At 38.7% G+C, this 7,038-nt stretch overlaps 1 non-coding gene across 1 annotated transcript; it reads left to right on the forward strand.

Moving 5' to 3' along the window:
* Nucleotides 1-5,942: 5,942 nt before the first annotated feature.
* Nucleotides 5,943-6,049, forward strand: LOC140855926 (small nucleolar RNA R71). The gene has a single exon (XR_012139369.1). It is a non-coding gene; the product is annotated as a small nucleolar RNA R71 (small nucleolar RNA).
* Nucleotides 6,050-7,038: the final 989 nt, after the last annotated feature.

The raw sequence follows: 7,038 nt of genomic DNA on the forward strand, positions 1-7,038 counted from the left end.
CAACTATAGTTCATCAAAAATTCTTGGCAAAAGAGGAAGAAAAAAGAAACCCTAAGAAAAAGAAAGAACCCTATGTAAAATCCCTACTCATGATCTAGCTTCATCGCAAACCCTAGAAGGGATGCTTAGCTAGACATGATCTAAATCTACTTGCAAAATTTAAATGCAGAAAAATAAACTATCCTAATTTCATAAATTAAACTATCCTAATTGCATAAATTTAAACTGCATAATTTAAACTAACCTAATTGCATAAAATTAAATTGCATAAATTAAACTATCCTAATTGCAAGAAAAATAAATTGCATAATGTAAAGAGATAAAATTACATAAAAATAAGATTTTATATAAAAAAAATTATTACAAAAAACCTCAAAGCTCGAGGCTTGAGAAGAAAGCTAAAAACCCCACTATCTAGGGTTACAAGCTTGATCGGAAGGAAAGAATCCTTAAAACAAGGACCTTTGGGAGCTTTTTATAGGCATTTGGGGGTTATAAGGTTTTCAAAACTTTAGATGTGGGATTAAGAGATTTTAGAGGGCTGTTAGGAGGGTTTAGGGGCTCAAATCTCGCTTAAAAAGCACTTAAATCCATCAAGAAACTCTAGAAATTATTTCAGCCGTCCGATCTTCATCTAAAAGACCCAATTCATCTAATAAATCAAGCCGGAAGCGATTCTGGGCCGTCGGATCATGATCTGGGTGAAGCGCTGCCGTTGGATCGTGCTGCAGAGATGGGATCAGGTCGGATGCATCGCGGACCGTCTGATCAAGGCGCTGGAAGATTTCGTCCGTTGGATCGCGCTGCAGAAGGATCCCGTGTTATCCTAATGTTTATTGATTCTTGCAATTGCCTTGATTACGGTTGGATCTTGACCGGCTGCGATGGTGGCTGTCCGATGACGCAAAAAATATGGAGCGTTGGATCTTGATCAGAGAAGATCGGACCATCGAGTGATGTGAAGTTACCAGGTTGCCCTTCGGACCTTCTTCTCTCTCCTCATGAGCCCTGGACCGCGCGCGTGGATCGGGCTCGCGATGCGTTGCGGTGAGCCGAGACTCGCTGATTGGCTGGTTTATGGTGCGCCGATGGGTCCATGGTCCAGGCGCCTGTTGCTGTGGATCAGGCGGCTAACCAGATCACCAAATCAGTTGATTTTTGATCAATTTTGACCTGATTTGACTCGGATTTGACCCAATTGAGTCTTCTTTCTTCATTCTTCAATTTCTGGGTCAATTTAACTCCGTTTTGCGTAAAATTTACGCCGTTGGAATCCTCTTTCCTTGTTCTTTCTATTGATGACCTCTTCTTCTACAAAATATAATAACAAGTATCAATTTTCTAATAAAGTTAGATAATTTAGATATTAATTGATACTTTTTATGTCAATTTGTGACATAAATCAAAGATGGAATCAGTCGAAGACCACGGATGCCTCGCCGAAATCGTAGCCAGAGAACGGACAACCGTTGGGTGGGGCTAGGGTTTAAAAGATTGAGGAAGGTGAGGGCTCCAGCGTCGCTGAAGAAGGATGACGCTGTGGCAAATCTCTTGGTCCCATCCGAAGCCCTGATCTTTTTGGCCATTATCGTCGTGGGAATCACCATCACCAAGCTCCCCTACGGCAAGTGACATGGTTTACCAAACACAATCCTATAAGGAGACATTCCTAGATTGGTCTTGAAAGCGGTTCGGTATGCCCAAAGTGCATCAATTAATTTCAAAGACCAATCCTTTCTATTGGCACTAACAGTTTTTTTCAGGATCTGTTTGATTTGTCAGTTTGACACTTCAACTTGCCCACTAGTTTGAGGATGATATGGTGTGGCCAATTTGTGGGTGACATTATACTTTTTCATCAATGTTGCAAAAGGTCGGTTACAAAAATGGGTTCCCCGATCACTAATGATTGCCCTAGGAATACCGAAACGGGAGAGAATATTTTTTTTAAGAAACTTAATGACCATTTTGCTATCGGGTGTTCTACATGCAATTGCTTCTACCCATTTTGAAACATAATCAACTGCTACTAGAATATATTCATTTCCAAAGGAATTTGGAAATGGTCCCATGAAATCGATCCCCCAAACATCAAAAACTTTAACTACCAAGATTGGGTTGAGTGGCATCATGTGTCGCTTGGTGATTCGATCCATTTTTTGACATTGAGCATAACTTTTACAATATTCATGAGCATCCTTAAACAAATTGGGTCAATAAAAACCACATTGGAGAACCTTAGCAGCAGTTTTCTTAGACGCGAAGTGACCCCCACATGCTTGATCATGACAAAAAGATAAAATATTCATGACTTCGTTATCTGGGATACACCTTCTAATAATTTGATCAGGACATTGTTTAAAAAGATAAGGATCATCCCAAATGAAATACTTCACTTGGACAAAGAATTTATATTTATCCTGCTTAGTCCAATGAGAAGGTATCTTACCTATGGCTAAATAATTTACAATATCAGCAAGCCAAGGTTCAGTAGACACAGACATGAGTTGCTCATCTGGGAAAGATTCATTGATGGATGGTTCACTAGATGGTGCGACTGGAATTCGGGACAAATGATCTGCTACAACGTTCTCAGTGCCTTTCTTGTCCCTAATTTCTAGGTCAAATTCTTGAAGGAGCAAAATCCATCTGATTAAGCATGCCTTGGCATCCTTCTTTGCTAGGAGATGTCTAATGGCTGAGTGATCGGTGTAAACAATGGTGTGGGTCCCAACCAAATAAGATCTAAATTTCTCTAAAGCAAAGACAACAGCAAGGAACTCCTTCTCAGTTGTGGTGTAGTTAAGCTGCGCATCATTTAAGGTTTTACTTGCATAATATATCACTCTAGGCAGCTTATTTATCCGTTGACCTAAGATTGCGCCCACAACATGATCGGACGCATCACACATTAATTCAAATGGTTCAGACCAGACAGGAGGATGAATGATTGAAGCTGATACAAGTATTTTTTTTAGAAATTCAAAAGATTCCAAGCACTCATGAGTAAATTCAAATTTGATATCCTTTGCCAAAAGATTAGTCAGTGGACGTGCTACTTTGCTAAAGTTGGCAATAAACCTTCTATAGAATCCAGCATGACTTAAAAATGAACGTATTTCTTTCACAGATTTAGGTGGTGGAAGACTTGCAATTAGATCTATTTTGACCTTATCCACTTCAATCTCCTTTTTAGAAATGACATGGCCAAGAACTATTCCCTGTTTGACCATAAACTGATATTTTTCTCAGTTGAGAACTAAGTGCTTCTCCTTACATCGTTCTAGATCTAATTGCAGGTGATTCAGACACTCGGAGAAGGTTAGGCCAAAAACAGAAAAGTCATCCATAAAAATTTCTAGAAATCATTCTATCATATCTGAAAATATGCTGATCATGCATCTCTGGAAGGTTGCCGGTGCATTACATAGTCCAAAGGGCATTCGTCTATAGGCAAAAGTACCAAATGGACAGGTGAATGTAGTCTTTTCTTGATCTTCAGCGGCTATGGGGATCTGGTTGTAACCGGAGTATCCATCAAGAAAATAGTAAAACTCTTGTCCGGCTAGTCTTTCCAACATTTGATCAATAAATGGCAAAGGAAAGTGATCTTTCCTTGTCGCAGCATTCAACTTTCTATAGTCTATACAGACCCTCCATCCCGTTTGGGTCCTAGTTGGGATAAGTTCGTTTGCATCATTTTGGACCACTGTTACCCCAGATTTCTTGGGTACTACTTGAACTGGGCTTACCCAAGAGCTATCAGAAATAGGATAAATTATTTCACTATCTAGGAGTTTCAGAATCTTCTTTTTAACTACATCCTTCATAGCTGGATTAAGCCTTCTTTGGGCTTCTCTTGTTGGTTTAGCTTCTTCCTCTAAGTATATTCTATGTTGAACTATAGAAGGGCTTATTCCTTTGATATCTGCTATGGTCCAACCTATTGCTTCTTGATTTGCTTTTAGAACTGACACTAACTCCTCCTCTTGCTTGGGATCTAGGTCTGATGTAATAATTACAGGCAAAGTTTCTTTGGATCCTAGATATGCATACTTGAGATGTTCTGGGAGGGGTTTCAGTTCTAAAATGGGTGCTTCCTCTATCGATGGTTTAGGTGATGATTTCACCATATCAATGATTGATTCAGAAGTGTCGATTCCTGATTAATATGATTTTCTTTAAGTATTTCATTGACATCCTCAGACTCATGGATTAACCAGGGGTTAGACTCTAGGTCGACTTCATCATCACTAATATCAATGGATTCATAAATACCATCTTGGACTACATTGACATCAGCATGAGAAGAGGATTCCTGTTCTAAGTTAAAAACATTAAGCTCAATGGTCATATTCCCAAAGGATAACTTCATTAGACCATTTCGACAATTGATTTCAGCATTGGCCATAGCTAAGAATGGTCTTCCTAAAATGACAGGTATATGTCCTTTAGGATTCGCAACTGGCTCAGTCTCTAAAACAATAAAATCTACAGGAAAAATAAAATTTTCAATCTTTATCAGAACATCCTCGACCATTCCCTTAGGGATCCTAAGAGATCTATCGGCTAACTGTAATGTGATCCCAGTAAGTTGAAGTTTTTCTAATCCTAGTTGCTCATACACCGAATATGGAAGGATATTTACACTAGCTCCTAGATCTAGCAAGGCCTTTTTTATATTGGTTTCTCCAATAACACAAAAAATTGTTGGAGCTCCAGGGTCCTTATATTTAATTGGCACATGGCTAGATAGGTATGAACTGACACTTGCAGCCAAAAATACTTTCTTTGGTACATTAGCGGTCCTTTTCCTAGTGCAAAGATCTTTTAAAAATTTGGCATAAGTTGGAACCTGATGGATTATATCTAAAAGAGGAATATTAACTTGGACTTGTTTAAATACCTCTAAAATTTTGTCTAAATATTCAGATTTATTGGATTTTAGTCTGTTTGGAAAAGGAGCTCTAGGACTTTTAAATACTGGACTAGGTAAATTTTCAGTTTCTGGTGCTTGAGGTTGAAAGGTAGTAGTTTTAGAAGGTGACTCGGCAGATGAGTCCTCTATATCATCAAGTGCAACTACCTTATTGTCTATTTGTTTTTCTGATCTTAAGGTATGAATGGCATTTACACCATTAACTTGGTTTTCTTGTTGGGGTCGTGGACCATTTTGGTTCCTAGGATTTGGCTCAGGTTGGCTAGGTAACCTACCATGTTCTCGTTCACTAATGGTCGAAGCCAGCTGACTTACTTGCATTTTCAGACGGGCTATAGCTTGGGTGTTATTATTTATGAGTTGACCCGTGGTTGGCATAAAGCTGGTATGTGTCTTCATCATGGCTTCTAGGCTTTTCTCTAAAGAGGTAATTTTCTTGTCATTATCATGGAAGCCTGGTGGATTGTTCATCACTGGGTTGGACCTTAGATTTTGCTGATTGAAATTTGGATTGCCTACATTAGGATTCTGGGACCATGAGAAATTCGGGTGATTCCTCCAACCTGGGTTATATGTGGGTGCATAAGGATTGTTCAATGGTCCTTGATAGGTGGCATTCACCTGTGCACACTCATTCGAGTAGGAACATTCTTCTAAGACATGGTCTGGTGCATTGCACCCTTTACACATGGGTGCAGATATTTGATTTACATTGGCTGGTCTCTGTAATTCTAAGGCTTCCAATCTACGTGTTAAGGTTGCAATCTTGGCCTCTGATGCTAGGGTTGGTTGAATTTGATGCATTCCTCCTCTTGAAGGTGTAGCTTTATCAGGTTCCCTAGTTGTTTCCCATTGTAAATTTTTCTCGGCTAGGTCTTCTAAGAATTGCCAAGCTTCAGTAGTTTCTTTGTCCATAAATTGGCCTTGGCACATGGACTCTAGCATGGTTCTTGAGTTTGAATCTAACCCCTCATAGATGATCTGGCATAGTCTCCAAGTTTCTATTCCATGGTGTGGGCATTGGGTCAAAAGATTCTTGAAACGATCAAAGTACTTCCAAAATGATTCACCAGCTAGTTGGTAAAATTGATTTATTTCATTCCTAATCCTAGCTATTTTATGATGGGGGAAATACTTTTTCAAAAATGTTCTCACAAAGCCCTCCCAGGTAGTGACAGAATGGTTTGACAGACTATAAAGCCACTTCTTAGCATTATCCTTAAGGGCAAAGTTGATTAATCTAAGTTTGACCTCATCCTCTGTTAATTGCAGTTTCATGGTTGCACATACCTCCTCAAATTCTCTAATAAATATATAAGCATCCTCTAATCCTGTGAATTTTGGAAGCATATTTATGATTTGAGGTTTGATTTCAAAATTGTTAGCTGTGGGTTGTGGCAACCTGATACAAGATGGTTGGATGGAGCCAACTGGATAACACAAATCCTTAAAGGTCATGGGTTGGATTGGTTCAGCCATTGGAACAACAGGAATTGACTCAATTCTAACTAGACGACCCGACACTCTTCTCCACACACGAGGTGTACGGTTCTCGATGTTTATACAATTTTTTTTTATAAAAATTTTTATGTATAAGAAAAAGAAAGAAAAGAGAAAAAGTTCTAAAGAAAAGATCCTAAGGAGTCCTAAATCTAAAGAAAAGTAATCAAATTAATTTAAATTTTAATAATTTTTTTATTTTATTTTTCAAATAAGTGAAACAATAAATTAAACTCAATCTATCCTAGGGTTAACCTAAATCTAGACACCTCCTAACTGTTCCAAGATGACTCTTCAAGCAGTGGAGATTGATCAACTAGTTAGCCAGGTAAGTATAAGAGGTGGGAGGTTTACTCATCGTTGCCTTTCTAGACACCAAACGAGTTGGCCAGGCCAGCAACTGAACCAATTTAACAAACCACCCTCAGGAACTTGCCTAGACACCAACTAATCAAACAACTCAAACTTGGTAGAACTCTTAGGGTTCCTTGTCCTATTGAGCTCGAATTCCTTAAGGTTGACGTCTAATTGATTTTAAGATTAAAGGTCTAGGTAATGCAATATGATGGAGATAATTTTTGGGCTAAGGAAGGGTAATG

This window comes from Elaeis guineensis, chromosome 2, assembly GCF_000442705.2.
Source record: "Elaeis guineensis isolate ETL-2024a chromosome 2, EG11, whole genome shotgun sequence".
Taxonomy (NCBI): Eukaryota; Viridiplantae; Streptophyta; class Magnoliopsida; order Arecales; family Arecaceae; genus Elaeis; species Elaeis guineensis.